Here is a 16711-nt window from a genome sequence, read left to right as displayed (position 1 = left end):
GTGGCTTGCTTTGTTCATGATTGCGTAACGTTTGTGGAGAAGAATAGTTAACAGTTCTGACTTAACAACTCCTAGGTTGCAATCATTCACACATGACCTATCTGGCTCGGGTCAGTTTTCAACACCCACTCACTGGAGTGTGTCCATACTGCTTCCCTATTTTCCAGGTGGTTCTTATCTATTTAATAACAGCTTACTTCTTTAGGGGAAATAGACTATCGCATTATTACATTAACTATTCACTCTGATTGTAAAAACACATCCCGATTTCAGAAGCATTAAAAAATGAGAGAAATGTGCATCTTGGCCAGGCACAGTGGCTCACACCTGTAATCCTAGCACTTTGGTTGGCTGAGGCAGATGGATCACTTGAGGTCAGGAGTTCGAGACTGGCCAATATGGCGAAACTCTGTGCCTACTAAAAATACAAAAAATTAGTCAGGCGTGGTGGCAGGCACCTGTAATCCCAGCTACTAGGGAGGCTGAGGCATGAGAATCTCTTGAATCCAGGAGACGGATTCAAGCTAAGATTATGCCACTGCACTCCAACCTGGATGACAGAGCAAGACTCCATCTCAAAAAAGAAAAAAAAAAAAAAAGAAATGTCCATCTTAGAATAAAAGCAAACACAGTGTCAGATCTGCCTTCATAGCATGACTGTGTTTTAACCAGGTGCTCACTGTCTAAACTCAAATGCAAGGTAACTGTGGGGTTTCTTATCTTGCGCTGGGACAAGCCAATGGGAGATGTTTGGGGACAGGGAAGTCTCTCCAGGGACCCTGCAATCACATCAAGCTGGTTTTTATCTCTGAGTCACAGACTTAGCTTTCTTCCCCTAGTTCCTTCGACATGAAGGAGGTCTCTTGATTTTGAGATATAAACACTGAGGCAATGAATGAGAGTAAACAACCTCGTGAAAGGCCCCTTCAAAGAAAGTCAGTGGTACAGCAAAACACACCAGCAGTGTTCCAACTCTCAGTTAATTCACCAGTGAAGCCGCAAGGCCTCTCCTTTCCATGGGCTCCAGCATGAAGCATTTTGACGGATGAATTCCTGACCTGAACAATTCCTTGCCTTTAAAATTCATACAAGCATAGCAGAACAGAACAGAACACTGAATGCAAATAAACCTGTCCACTAGTAGTTCTTATAGCTCCTGTTTGGTTCCACAGGAAAATAACAAGTGAAAATATTTCTTTAAAAAGCAAGGTAATATTTAGAAAATATTTCTTTAAAAAGCAAGGTAAAAATGCTGTGCTTCCCCCTCCCAAGTAAAACTTCTCAAAATTTTCAGTTTTCAGGTTCTCCTGGTCTGTCCGTGGCATTATTAAAGATGTCCTGTGTTTAACAGAGAATTGAAATAGACTGTGGGAGGGATGGAGAGAGGCGTGCTAAAGAGACAGAAAATATGGTTTCAGCCCTCAAGAAACACAAGTTCTAGATTAGGAGACACACCACAAAGAAGATAATTATAGCACTGAGTGAAGTTCTGGAAAGCATTTGTTCATGTCTCTGTTGACAAATCTCTCTTTTTTCCCCTCTCTCTTTTTCTTTTTTTTTTTAAATAGAGACAGATGTCTCACTATGTTGCCCAGCCTGGTCTCCAACTTCCAGCTTCAAGCAATTCCTCCTGCCTCAGCCTCTCCAAGTGCTGGGATTACAGGAATTAGCCACCATGTCACAGGCAAACTGGCATGATTTTGCAAGGGTTTATTTACAGAGTGACTTCTTGGGGAGGTGTGGACATACAGGAGGCATAAGAGATGGTGCAGTATCCCAGGGCAAATATCAGCAGAGCTACTGTCATCCCTGGAGCTTTGGGGAAGGAAACAGCTACCAGAACCTGGAAGGAGAGTCACATAAAGGAGGCTGCCTTAAGAGAAGATGCCATCTTCAACTGGGGGATGCAGTCAGCCTGAGGTAACCTGTTAGAGAGGAGTCAGGTGAGTGAATATACTGAGGTCACTGTCGACTTCCTTCTGTTTCCCTGGGTGGCCTCCCACTTGCCAAACCCAGCCAGAAGGCAGAGAGTATTGGAGCCCATTGATGTAGCCCATCCTGCCTTCAGTCAGCAGATCTGTAGGGGACCACAGAAAATATCTGACATAAGAACAGAGGTGTTGCAGTGGAGGAGGAGCCAGATAGGAAAAGAACTAGAATTTGGCTGGTACATTAGTTGGGTAGAGTAGCAATAACAAAATACCATAGACTGGGTGGCTTAACAGAAATGTATTTCTCACAGCTCTGGAAGCTGGAAGTCCAAGATGAAGGTGTTGGCCAGCTTGGTTTCTTGTGAGTCTTCCCTCCTGGACTGGCAGGTGGCCACCTCACTGTGTCCTCACATGGTTTTTCCTCCGTGCGCATGCATTGCTGGTGTGTCTTCTTTTAACAGCAGTCATATTGGACTGTGGCCCCGCACCTCTTTTACCTCATTTAACCTGAATTACCTCTTTTAAGGTCCTGTCTCCAAATCCAGTCACATTAGGGGTTAGGAGGGGAACACAGTTCAGTCCATAACAGTTGGCGATAGGGTTTACACACCCCCAATAAGCCCTTTATGGTTGCTATGAGTATGTAATTGGAGTAGCCCGTGGAACTCCCAAAGTCTCTCATTCTGGTGTGACTGTTCATCACATTATTCCTCCAAACCTCCTTTTTCTGGTATTGGATGTCCACTTCTAACCCTCTGGCCACAGGCACTCTGACCTGGGTTATTGATTTCCAGGTGCTGACCTGGAGAACTTCATCCTACTCTAGCATTTCATTCAGTCCTATGAGTAACTTTGCATTCTTACCAGCATTATGAATCAACAGTCTCCCTTTTTACAAGTCTATTTAGTAAAATCTGAGTTGGATTTCTGCCACTTGTGTCCCCAAGTCCTGACTAGTCCTGACCAGGGATAAAGGGCACTTATTTGTGAGAATTTTGTTCTAGTAGCAGGAAAAATTAGAAGTGTCATCCTTAAGATTTGAGGCTAGTGTTCTAAAATAGCAACAGCTTATCCCTTCCCCTAGCAGATAGGTCTACCCCTTCAAGGAATCTACAGAGCCAGGGAGGAGACACAACACCCCTGTTTAGTGACCACTGCAGCCAGTCATGATGTTCCTCAACAGGGACTTTTAGAAAGATACCAAGCACAACGATGTTACTGTTCACATTCAGAAAAACGAGAAAGTGCAATGAAAGGGCATTCACAGATTACTCAGGTATCAAAGAAGGGTTAAAGATAGATCCCTCTGGCTGCTCATTTAGCCGCACTCCTTGTTCTTGATGAGATGGGTGGGTTGTCTCCAGGATGCCCTGGAGACAAAAGCAGCTTAGTCAACCCTCCAATAAAACGCCCTGAATACGTTGTCTCAGAGACTGTAGACAGCCACTGTGCTAAATTATTCACCCTGACTTTTACTGGATACCTTCCTCCCATTTCAATTACTTGAGATTTTTATAGAAAATTGGCTGTGGGAATTTGACCGCTCCAACTGCCTGGTAATAATCCGGTCTGAATAGTAAACTCAGCATGGGCTGATTCTGGGACGAGCCAGAGCATTCTCAAAAGAATTCGAGAGGAGCTGCCCTTGGCTGCAAAGAAAACTAGGAATCTGTTTATACAAAATGATGCTATTTATTTGTGAGAATATTGTGCTATTTACATAGTAGGAGGAAAATGTTAGAAATGCCACCCTTAACCAAGATTTGATGCCAGTTGTGAAAAACAGCAACCAGAGCCAGACGTGGTGGCTCATAAGTGTAATCCCAGCAATTTGGGAGGCCAAGGTGGGAGGATCACTTGAGTCCAGGAGTTCGAGACCAACCTGGGCAACAAGGTGAAATCCTATCTCTACAAAAAATACAAAAATAATCTGGGTGTGGTGGTATGCACCTGTAGTCCCAGCTACTCGGGACAGTGAGGTGGGAAGATTGTTTGAGCCCAGGAGGATGAGGCTGCAGTGAGCCGTGATTACTCCACTGCACTCTAGCCTGGGCTACAGAGCAAGCCCCTGTCTCAAAAAACAAAAGAAAAGAAAAAAAAGCAACTAGCTCTTTCATAAATACTTTGACCACTGTAGGGCTCTGAAAATGCTTTTAAACATCTGTATTAGAATACAAATATAATATATAATAAATATAAATACATATAAGTATATATATTAAATAAATATATAAATATAATATAAGGAAATCTTGACACAGTCACATACCTGTTAGCTAAAAGCTTGGCCAGGTGCTTATTCTGTGCCAGGTACTATGCTCTATTTACATCTATTAATTTATCTAATGTTAACAAGAAGCCAATTCGTAATGATGGTGTTATCCCCATTTTGCAAACAAGGAAGTTGAGACTCTAAGATTAAGTGACATGGTGACTTTAACACAATCTCTAAGTGGTGGTTTGATTTCAGAGTCTAGTTCGTCATTGCAAGCTAAAATACTTCAAAGTTAGACATGTTTGAAGCAGAAAATAAGAAATATCAAATCCTTTAGTTTTCTTACACACCATGGTTAATGCAAATCATTTCTTGAGTGTTCTTTCATTCATATCAATAGTGCTTATAAATACAATAAAAATCATTTTGGATCCCCTTTCAAACACATGACATTATGTTTTAGATTGTGGGCTCAGTCTCACTTGATTAGTATCTATAGTGATTATCTGCTTATGTGAGTACTGGAGGGTGTCTAAGTTTGAGGGCAAAGACTGATGCCCAGAGGGGTGGCAAGACTCACCCTGAGGGCAGAGAGAGTCGTTAGCATAAACTTGGTTTGAGAATAGGAGGCAGCGAGAGAAGGGAGTTCAATTAGAGCTTTCAGGCTTTGCTCTTTTTCTGAATCCTCCAGAACATGTTCCAGAGCACCAGGGAGAAGAACTAGTAAAACTCAAAGAGCCAGGAGCCTTTTCACTAGTGTCTTCAAGAGCTCAATGGCAGGGGGCAGTGTAGCCCAGCGTTGCTGCACTTCAATGAGGGGTCTGCCTGAGCACAGGCCAGAGGGCTGCATGACTCTGAAACAGGGCAGGATGGATGGATCAGACCAGCCTAGATCCAGCATAGAGAGGTAGCAGTCTCCAAGCAGGAGAGAGGGAACTAGCAGGTACTACATTGTAGCTACAAGAACTTACCAGAGGAGTAATGTTCTCTATTCACAGTCAAGTCCTCTCCATTCCCACACTCAGTTAATCTACCCAGGAGCTTATGTAACTACTTGGGAGAATTTTGAGGGAGCTAGACTTTCCCAAAATGCATGGGGTGCATGGGTTGGAGCTAGATAAATACTGTCCTATTGCCATTAGTGAGACTGTGATGGTTTAGACATTTTTGAGGGGAGAAATATGTAAAGAAAGACCAATAAGCCTCTTACTAAACAGGTGGGACTCTCATTGCCTTCACTCTTCAGCAGCTTCATTAGATGCATCACTCTTCCCCATGGCTTCAGAATTTGGAAATTTCTCCAACTTTGAGGTTGGAGAATAGAATTCATTTAACCTCAGTTATGAGTAACCATATCTTTTCAAGTGTGCTCAGTTCATTATAAATAAATGTAGTTAGTAAGAATCTCAAGGTTTATGGAAGGATTACAGCTATCCAGTAGATCATTGAGCAGCTATTTATCTGAAAGCACATACAGACTGAATCCATCAATGTCCCATTCAGCATCTTACAAGATCTAACTGCCTGGAAAAATAAATTAATCAATCAATTGCATACTATATAGTATCAATTATATACCACACTATGCAGTAACTGCACAAAATAATATATTCTCAATGGTGCTAGGTAATAGTGTCATGATGTTGAATTCTCCTGGTATTCAAGTTCTCACCACTTTATGACTTTTCATCATGGGCAGTTAGCAGGGGTTTGGGCTCCAGGGGGTTATCATTAGCAAGCCACAGACTCCTTAGTACTTCGCTTTCACTCTTTCTAGTGATCAGATATTTTACAGGGATTTTACTTTTCCTGATATATTTACCATGAGCCAGGTATAGTAAATGAAGATAATAGAAGTGAGCAAAACCAGGAAAATGCAGTCCTCCGTATAACATATATTGGAGCACCTGAAGCAATTCAGAGCTTACAAGTACTGTATTTTAGTACTTCAGGGATATTTTGGAAGAAAGATTTTAATCAAGACCTCAAAGCCAATATTTCAAAATTGAACTGCACATTCATGATACCATGGCAAAAGGTTCATGGATATTTCAGCTGCTTCTTGGATTGTTCAATTTCCTGTTTAATAGGGAAGGGAAATAAAGTATCCCTTTTAATAGAGAGTATGTCAAAGCTAATATAAGGATGGAAGCTAGGCATCCAGAGCAGACAGGTCTAAAGCAATAGAAAAGTTCCACTCAAACTCAGTCTCCAGCAGTTTCTGTCTCAGGGAGTGAATGGAGGGTAAACAGCTGTCAGCACCGGGCCAGCATCCCCCAAACCCCGTAAGATGTGGTTTTGCAAAGTTTCTTGGAAGCCAGGTCGGTACAAATCTATTCCTGATGAAAGTTTACATTTTTTTCCCTCTATGGGTAAGATGTCAGAAGAGTGAGCAATTTCCTTTTATATTTTGAAACTTATATATTCAGTTAAAAGAGCTTACATGGGATGTCATAATGAATATGTGTTTTTGAGTGCCAGAATTCCCCTGGGGCTGTGATTTCCCCATTCTTAGGCCATAGCGTGTATGAGGGGAAGGGAGAAGGGGATAGTAGTATTCGTTTTCTATTGTGTATAACAAATCACCCCCAAAACATAGTGGATTAAACAACAAACACTATCTCACAACTTCTGTGGGTCAGAATTCTGCAGGCCAGGCCTTACTGTACACCTTTGCTTCAAGGTGTGTCACAAGACTGCAATCGAGTTGTCAGCGAAGGCTGTAACCATCTCAAGACTCAGCTAGAAGCAGGGAGATCTGCTTCTAAGCTCACTCGTATGGCTGTTGGCAGCCCTTAGGTCCTTGCTGGATCTTGGACACAGTTATCAGTTTTGTGACACTTGGATCTTTCCAAAGGTTAGTTCACAACATGGCAACTGGCTTCACTCAGAGTGAAGGCTCTGAGGGAAAGAGAGACACGGTGGGCAAGGCAGAAGTCACGCTCTTTTTGTAACCTAATCTCAGAGGGTGGCATCCCATTGCTTTTGCTGTATTCTATTTATTAGAAATGAGTCCAACCCATACTGAGTAGAGAAGGGTACACAATGAAGACTAGGAGACAGGAACCAATGGAGGCCATCTTGGAGGCTGTCTAGGGGAAATCATCTGGAATATTCCATTTCTCTGACTGCAGTCATTGGCTCATGGATAGGCACGGGATCCAAACCCGGCCAATGAGACTTCACCCTGGAACTTTGGCTGGAACTCTTGGGAAAGAAATCTCTTTTACTAGAGTTTGTATGATGTAAGCATGGACCCTCAGTGGCCAACTCTGTCACCATCTGGAAAAAGCACCTTGAAAATAAGAGCAAAATAGAGGAAAATATGATCAAAAGATGAAAGTGAAATATTGCTGGTGCCGTTGTTTCAACAACTTGATGCAGATACATCTAGAGCCAGGCCTATCCCTAGATTTTTCTGTTCCATGATCCAATAAAAAAGACTTCTCTTTTTGGCTTAAGCTAACTTAAGCTACCTTAAGTTGGATTTATTTCACTTACTACTGAAAGACATCTGATATACAGATACAGTATAATAAAGATATGTCATTACCTTTTAAAAATTTCTGTCTGGTAAAAAAGAATCAGCAAGAACTTCGGTGTGATTGGAGTGATGATAGACAAATGACTTCTCAGGACTGTAGTAAACTATTTATTCACTCAGTACCCTAAATGTGAGATAATTTCTTTTTTTCTTCTTTTTTTTTTTTTCTGAAAGACAGGGTTTTATATGTTGCCTAGGCTGGTCTCAAACTCCTGGGCTCAAGTGGTCCTCCCGCCTTGGCTCCCAGAGTGCTAGGATTACAGGCATGAGCCACTGCATGCAGCAAAGAGAATTTCAGTTCACTTGTCCTAAGTCCTTGTCTCATTGTAATACCATGTAGAGCAGCTCTCTGCTTTGCTTCTGATGCTTAGCTGGCTGCTGTGTCTGGATGAACTTTGGTTTGAAAGGTAATGTTACCATAAATCAGTGTTCCTCAACCAGGGATAATTTTGCAATGTCTGGAGACATCTTTGGTTATCACATCGGAGTGGGAAGTGTGCTACCATCATTTAATGGGTAGAGGCCAGGCATCCCTCTACACATCCTAAAATGTGCAGGACAGCCCTGACAACAAATAATTATCCAGTCCAAAATGTCAGGAGTGCTAAGGTTCACAACTGCTGCTCTAAACTATCTGTGGGTAACATAGCAAACTACAGTGGGAGGTTGTGTTCACTTGTTTATGATTAACTAGTAACATAAGGAGGTCCAGGCTTGAACACGCATGTAGAACATGTTGCTTGGAGGATAATCTGTTGTCCTTCTGCTTCACGTGGTGGGCCTTACGGCTTGGAAGATGGCACAACAGAGAATGGGTTCTTAATGTTTTTCAATAGCTGTTCACTGATGGATTCCTCTGACATATATTCCTTCATGCTCTCTGTTCTGTTCTCATAGAGCAATGTCCATTTCAGGATGATCTGGTGTGCTCAGTAAGAAAAATAAATGATTTAGGACCCCCTTGATGGGATCTAGTTCTACACCATGCTCACAAATGTAAATTAACATCTACGTCCTGATTTTAACAATGAGGGACTTTTGTTGTAGCTGAAAAGCGGAGCAATTAATATTTTAATCTGACATTAAGATCTGAATGGAAAAACTGGGAATGAAAAATATAATCCTACTCTTCCTATTAATAGGAAATTTAATTTTTGCATGATCTGGTGGTGTTTAGCTTCTCTGATGCTTCCTCTTACCTTTTCCTGGGAATATGTTTTGAGGCCCATCCAGTATTGGATAGCCATATCCAGACATGTTATTTGTTTATTCACTTATTTAATGCACATTTGCATAATCACCTGGAATGCCTAGTGCATAGTGAGTATTCAATACTCTTTACACTGTTCTTTGTTATAAAGATTCTCCAATCTTCAAAAACAGCTTCATAAGTCTGGGCCCTCCTGGGGTCTGCGGGCTTGGGAGGCTTAAGGTTTGTTATTCAAGATCCAGGGCTGCCTCACACGGTGGCTGAAGCTGTGTCAAGCAGGAGGGAGCATGTGGGGGGACCAGTGGTGGGAGTACAGATTCCAGCCCATGCTCCCCTTTCCAAGCTGTGTGCTTGACATGGGGCTGTGTTCCCCAAAGATCCTGACCACTGGCCAAGCCATGCTCCCTATAGGACTATATCCCTCCATAAGGGTGCCCTGCTTTCAGTGGAGGCCAGAGGAGGCCCTGTAAGGATGAGAACCCATAACTAAACACCCATTGGCTATTTGGCAAAGACTTTTCAACATGCATGCAGGTGTTCTTGAGCTCCTGGAGCCTTATTGCAGATTTCCATTACCCACATCTACATCTTAGTTCATGGGCAGTATAATTATCATTGCAGTGAGACCCTATTAAGTCCTACTGCCCAACCAGGAAAAGATGGCAGGTACTTGTTAGGCCCTGACACACACCCAAAGACAAATTACTTGGGCACTGCACTAAGAGGAGGGGCCTGTGTCTTCCACTTGAGGCCCAGGATGTCTTTAGGTTTTACTGCAGGGTAATCATTTGGAAGTAGAGCTGGGATGTTGTGCTTCACCTCCTGCAGTTAATAATTAGCTAAGCCGCTTAACCAGGAAGGTGAGTGAAAGGGAACCACTTTGAATCAAAAGGTGAGGTCTGAGAGGTCATCTGCAGTGACCCAGATCCAAGAAATGAAGCGGAGAGGCTGTTCCAAGCCCACTGCACCATTCTCCTCCCTCCTGGGTTTCCCTTCGCAGTGAGTGGCACCGCCACTCTCCCCATTCTCCCCAGTATTCAAGTTGGAGACCTGGTTGTCACTCTGGTCTCTGCTTTCCCTCCCTCCAAGCTGGAAGAGTGACTAGATTCTGTCTCTGCCTCTTTAGTGCCTTCTTCATCACCCCCACCTCTTCACCCTCAGAACCTCACCACCTCAGTCCATTGGTCACCATCTGTCATCTGGCCTATTACAGTGGTGTGTGTCCCCACCTCCAATCCCCTCTCCAGGCAGCTGCCCCCAGGAAGGTGAAAACACAAATCTGATCATCCATTTCCTGGCCGGGACAGTGCCTATGACTTGGCCTCCACCCAATCTTCCTGTCTCATCTCTCTTGAGCCCCTATCTCCTGGAGTCTGGCCTGGGAAACGCCTTGCAATGTTCTGGATCAACCAGGTTGCCTCATGGCTCTGTACTTTAACCTGTGCTGCAGCTTTGGCCTTAGCCTCCTTTCTGCCCATCCTTCTGATGAGCATCTAGCTCCTCGACCATACAAGTCCGCTCATCTGTCTCCCCCTCGAGAAAACCCTTTGTTTTCACCTTTCCAGAATTGGTGACTCCCTGCCGGAACCCGAACAGACTTCTCCAGCACACCTGTGTCCCCTACACCAGAAAGTCCTTCTTCAAGGTTGGGAGATCTTCAAACTACGATGTCCAACACGGCCCCTGGGGCTGAGTGGCTGCTTATTAAATGCCTGTGATTTGCCAGAATGCTGTTTCATTCTTTATTGCTTATTATAGAAAACACTGTCTCACTTGAAAGGTGAGTTTCCTGGAAACTTGCATTCTGGCTCTCGGGAAAGTCTCCCGATATCTTGCACCTCAGTGTCCCAGTCCACAGCTATTAGTGGACTAAGGTCCATGTTCACATGGGTATGATCACAGCTATTAGTGGACTAAGGTCCATGTTCTCAGTCCTGCAGTTGCTTCTTGAATGTGAAGAGGAGCCACCATTTATATATGTTAGTGAGTTCAAGTGCTGCCAGGCAAAATGTAAAACTTTTCATCATTAGCCCCAACTTTGAAAGGCAAATACACATTTCAATTTCCACTTTTCTGTGCACTCAGATTCTTATGTTGTATGTGCAGAGTATGCCTCACTGTAGAAGTTTTTAAAATGAATCTGAATAGATAACAAGCATACAACTGAATACCTCTGATGGACAGCTGGATTTCTGACCCGTGTTTGAAGCTTCAAGGCAGGTCAAGTCTACTATGCATGAATATAATTACCATTGTGCCTAGGGTGTTGCATTTACATTGGTGAGTCTCCTTCCTACTGAAGCCAAGGAATAATTCAATTAAAACATTGATTAAGTACTTACTGTGTATTTTCCACAGCAACTTTCACAGTGCTTTGTACAAAGTTATCTGAGTTACAGAAGTCTTGGCTCTTTCTGGAAGAGTTTGTGGACATCTCATCCTTCTTATAGATTAGAACTAAAAGAGTAGTTTAAATGTGACCATTACTGAGAGGATTAGAAACAAGGAGCATAAACAGGTGAGATCATGCCCAGCTGAGAGATCAATCCACCCTTGCATTATGGAAGGAAAATTAGACTTTCCCTTAAGAAAAATTGGGAAATAATATTAGCTGATATTTATTGAGCTCTTATCATATTTAAAAGATTATTTTATTTAATCTTTGAGACTTCCATGAGGTTGGTATTTACATTCATATTTTACAGAGGAAGAAACTGAAGCACAAGGAAGCAGAGTCAGATGAGTGGCGGTGATGGGATTTTGAACCGAGAGAGTTTAGTGTCAGGTTCCTCTCAATTTACCCATTGTCTATACAACACCTGCCAGTTTCTGATAACTGCATCAGGTCCCACCTCTGCAAGTGAACAATTGACAAATGTGCCCCAGCTCTGTTGTACTCAGTGCCCCCAGTCCCTGTTCTGTGAACACGGTGGGGAAAATTGATGGAAGAGTCTGGATCAGCTCTCTCTCCAAAGTTGGAAGTTCTGGACTACTTACACAGGATGGCTTTGAGTTTGGGAGAGAAATGGAGTAGATTTGTGTACCTGTGTGTGTGTGTGCATGTGCACGTGCAGGGAAGTGAGGAGGGGAGGCAAACAGGCAGGGAGACCCCTTGGAGTATCTGCACCCTCACTGCTCTTGGAGCATCTTCTCATTTTGAGAGCTGAGCCACCATCTTGGTGAAAGTGCTGCTTCTGGTCTGGATCCATTGATTCTACTGAGAGTGAAGCATAACCTCTGACTCTTTTGCCCTTGAACTAAAGACCTCATGGCCTTTAAGACCTCATGGAGGCCAGGTGTCGTGGCTCACGCCTGTAATCCCAGCACTCTGGGAGGCCAAGGTGGGCAGATCACTTGAGGTCAGGAGTTCAAGACCAGCCTGGCCAACATGGTGAAACCCTATCTCTAATAAAACTACAAAAATTAGCTGGGCATGGTGGCATGTGCCTGTAATCCCAGTTACTCTGGAGGCTGAGGCAGGAGGATCACTTGAATCCAGGAGGCAGAGGTTGCAGTGAGCCAAGATTGCACTGCACTCCAGGCTGGGCAACAGAACAAGACTCAGTCAAAAAAAAAAAAAAAAAAAAAAAAAACCTCCTGGGAAGACATACCAGCCAACATCTGGTGCAGTAAGCAGAGCTCAGGCTACAGATCTGCCACTGTGTAGTCACTGTTGATCTCTCTTTCCAGGCACCCAGAGGAGCCCAGGTTTTCAAGCCTCTCTTCACTGAATTTGGGTCACCTACAGAGGCAAAAATGAATTTTAGAAAACTGTAGAAATTCAAAGCCAACCATAACAACCCATCTCCCTGAGGGGATTTGAATTTAGCTTCTGATGAAAATAAGGCCATTTCAATGACATCATATAGCCACGTTTATATCATCCTGCCATCTCCATTTGGAGACAGCTCAGTGCTTGTCCCCAGCCAACTAACAGCCAGACCTCTTTTGCAATGTTTAGAAGGCACTCTTTTATTTAGTGCTGAGAAATCCTCTCTAAAGGAATGTTTCATAGAACTATGCTCAACATCCTGCTCTTTTGTAGGAAAATAAATCCAGGATGGTTGCAAGGATAATCAATTATCATAGAGTAAAAATTCATACTTTTAAACCAGGCTATTATTTCAGCAGATGTTTAGCTTATATCATTATAAAGGCTTCAAATAAAACAATTTGGTAATGCTTTTTTTTTTTAACCTCTCTTTCTGCCAATAAATAAATGCTGGATATCATAGTCCACATGATGAGTTTATTCTCCTCTATACCAAGCTGTTATTCACATAACTTTTATTGAGCATCTACTGTATGTAGGCCTCTATTCTGGGTGCCATGGCAAATATAAAGTTGAAAAAGATACTCTTTTGCCTCTCTGGAGGAGACTGGGAAGATATTGTCACATATGAAACATCTCAGTGTACCACATTACAATCAGTACTAGCTGACAGATTCCCCTAGAAGTCAAGAGGAGGAATCTTAAAGGATGGGAATTCGAATGGCACCTACAATTATGTGCAAGGCTTTCTTGAGTGGATGTGAGATCGGAACAATCATACATGATTATGTCGTACAAGTGATTGGAGAATGGCCACATTCACTATAACCATTCCTTATCAATGAATGCTGAAGTCTGTTTCAACCCCACTGTAAAACCTCAAACTGGCCCAGAGCAGATTACACTAAAAAAAAGCATTACCACTTTAACAGGGACAAGAAGAACTTTACTCCTACCCCCTGCACCTCCTCTCCTGGGGAACAGAGAGGAGTTCATCAGAGATTTCAAGAAGCCTGGCATGTCCTTGCTCCCATCAGCAGTCTGATCTCCGAAAAGGTTGAGGGGTGCATGGCAGTCTTGGGAAGATGCTGGTCCCTGGTCCAAAAGGAGCTGATCTCTGAAGCCCATTTCCCATGTGGGGTCCTGTGTTTAACCAGACAAGAACCCTGGCTCCCCTGCTACCACTTGGGCCATGTTTCTCTCTTAGCATAGCTTCCCAGAGATGTGCAGACGCCAGGGGAGTGGATCCAGCCAAAACATGTCCTTGGCAGAGATGCCAAGACAGAGTCCTGGAAAACAAAGGAAGTTTGGCAGATAACTGGCTCTCCCTGAAGGAATCCGGAGTTTTGACTGCCCACATTGAGCTGTTGGCACCAGCAGGAATGGAAACTGGGCCTTGCAAACAGAGTCCCAGCTTGTCTGTGCACCATGGCAGCCTGAACACAGTCAAATCACATTCTCCCACACCCCCAGCCCAGCACACACGCAGGCTGAGTGAAGGCTGCATGCAGGACATTGCAGGGTTCCCTGTTTGCGGTGTGGTCTTTCCTAGAAGCCCAGTCAAACCACTGAGAAGGGAGCATAGACACATACAAGGACCTGTGGGCTCCAACTACCAGCGAGGTCTGCTCCAGGCTAGGGAGGGATGAGGGGATTTGTTGTGATTTCCTCACATACACACTCTTTATATTTATCCAAGCCACAGATAAGAAATAATCCTTCTAACCCAGAGCAGTAATTTTTTTTTTTTTTTTTTTGAAATGGAGTCTTGCTGTGTCACCAGGCTGGAATGCAGTGGCGCAACCTTGCCTCACTGCAACCTCCACCTCCCAGGGTTCAAGTGATTCTCCTGCCTCAGCCTCCTGAGCAGCTGGGATTACAGGTGACTGCCACCATGCCCAGCTAATTTTTGTATTTTTAGTAGAGATGGGGTTTCACCAATTTGGCTAGGAGGGTCTCGATCTCTTGACCTCGTGATCTGCCCACCTCGGCCTCCCAAAGTGCTGGGATTACAGGTGAGCCACCGCGCCCAGCCCAGGGCAGTATCTCTCTGATATCAGAATCATTTGGTTTGCTTGCTAAAAAGAGATTTCTGGTCTCCAACCCGGATCGGAGGACAGAAACGGAGAATTTGCAGAGTTTAAGAAATGCCTCAAATGAGTCTTCCGTCCTAGATCAGTGGAATAGTATCTCAAGTTGCAAATAGAAAGGGCAAAGGACTGAGAAGCTTGCGTTTTGTATCCCAAGCAGGGGGTGATGGCATCATAGAAGACACAAATGGAATTTAAGACATTCACTCACTTCCCCAAACATACTTAGATCCTGAAGCTGAGGTGTTGTGGTAATTTAGGTAGTAAACAGTTTAGTAACTGCACTGGCATCCCTCCTACCCTAACTTGTTTTCTTATCTCAGGCAAGAGAGTTGATACATCTGAGCCTTGGTTTCTGCATTTTAAAAGGATAGAGTTGGGTGGCTGAATAAAGCTGGAACCAAAAGTGTGCCTGGTTCTGTCTGGGTTAAACATAGGACCTCACGAGGGAATGGACTCCAGGAACCAGGTTCATATTGTATCAGTAACAAGCATCTGCTTTTATCCTTCTGAAGGTTAATGCTTAAGAACCTGGGCTCTGATCCTATCTGAATCCAAGCTCTGACATTTAGTAGCTGTAGGATATTGGGCAAGTTAGTTAACACCCCTATGTCTCAGTTTCTCCATCTAAAAATGGTTATATTATATACCTCACAGGTACTATAGGTGTGTAATGCACTTAGAACAGTGCTGTATGGTAGAAAAACACTCAACGAATGTTACCTGTTACTATGCATTTTGCATTGCACTAATGATCTTTTGGAAGATCTTCCAGCTTAATTAGTGAGAACTTAATGGAGCTTGAACATTAAATTTCACTTTGTGTGCGGGGATAGTAAGCCATGTTCCTTTAGAGTCAACACATTTTTACTGAGGCCCTACCTTGTGCAAAGGTGCAGAGGAAAGGTGTTTTGCCTTCATGGAGCTATTCATCTTGTTGGGAAATACTTATTTTATTGTTGGCTTACTTGTCCAGAAACACACAAAGTATTATGAACAAGAGAAGCATCTGTCAGTACTTGGAATCCTTTCTGCTTTGCTTTCATGGCTATAATTTCATTTTGACCCCAAACAACAGCCCTGAGCAAAGTGTGTAGTACTTTGGAGAGTGGTTTTCAATACTTAATGAGTTTGTTGGTCCTTGGAAACCAACAAGGGTGGCAAATGACATTGATTTAAGGGTCTCCCTCCTCCCCCATATACACACTTTTTCCAGCCAGAATTCCTCTCTTTTTTTTTTTTTTTGAGACAGAGTCTCGCTGTGTCGCCCAGGCTGGGGTGCAGTGGCGCGATCTCGGCTCACTGTAAGCTCCGCCTCCTGGGTTCACGCCATTCTTCTGCCTCAGCCTCCGAGTAGCTGGGACTACAGGCGCCCGCCACCACGCCCGGCTAGTTTTTTGTATTTTTAGTAGAAACGGGGTTTCACCATGTTAGCCAGGGATGGTCTCGATCTCCTGACCTCGTGATCCACCTGCCTCGGCCTCCCAAAGTGCTGGGATTACAGACTTGAGCCACTGCGCCCAGCCCAGAATTCCTCTCTTCTAACATGGTTATTGGATTTCCTTATAAGGCTATGGTTGAATCAGGGTCCTGCTAGGTGTAGAGGGTGAGGTGGAAGAAGAATTCCAAGGTGTGGCTTCGTCCTGGGCAAGTTAGGACTTCTGAGGAACCATGCCACTGAACTGATATATTCAGGAAAGAGGGGCAGAGCTTAGTACTTGCTTCCCTTTGGGTTATTCTCAGTGGATAGGAACTTATAAGCCAAACTTGTCCAACCTGTGGCCCAAGGGCTGCATGCAGCCCAGGACAGCTTTGAATGCGGCCCAACACAAATTCATAAACTTTCCTAAAACATTATGAAATTTTTTTTGTGATTTTTTTTTTTTCCAGTTCATCAACTGTCCTTAGTATTAACGTATTTTATATGTGGCCCAGGACAATTCTTCTTC

The 16711-nt window shown here is 43.6% G+C and overlaps 1 protein-coding gene across 1 annotated transcript in view; it reads left to right on the top strand.

Moving 5' to 3' along the window:
* LOC105499373 (sorting nexin 18) overlaps positions 1-3713 on the top strand; it is a 96568-nt gene extending 92855 nt beyond the window's left edge. Inside the window, exon 3 of the transcript XR_011625030.1 lies at positions 1569-3713. The gene's annotated coding sequence lies outside the window, so the exon portion shown is untranslated. The remainder of the gene's footprint in view (positions 1-1568) is intronic.
* Positions 3714-16711: the final 12998 nt, after the last annotated feature.

This window comes from Macaca nemestrina, chromosome 6 (assembly GCF_043159975.1).
Source record: "Macaca nemestrina isolate mMacNem1 chromosome 6, mMacNem.hap1, whole genome shotgun sequence".
Classification (NCBI taxonomy): Eukaryota; Metazoa; Chordata; class Mammalia; order Primates; family Cercopithecidae; genus Macaca; species Macaca nemestrina.
Note: the sequence above shows the minus strand (reverse complement) of the source record. Positions and strands in the feature narration are given on the sequence as shown.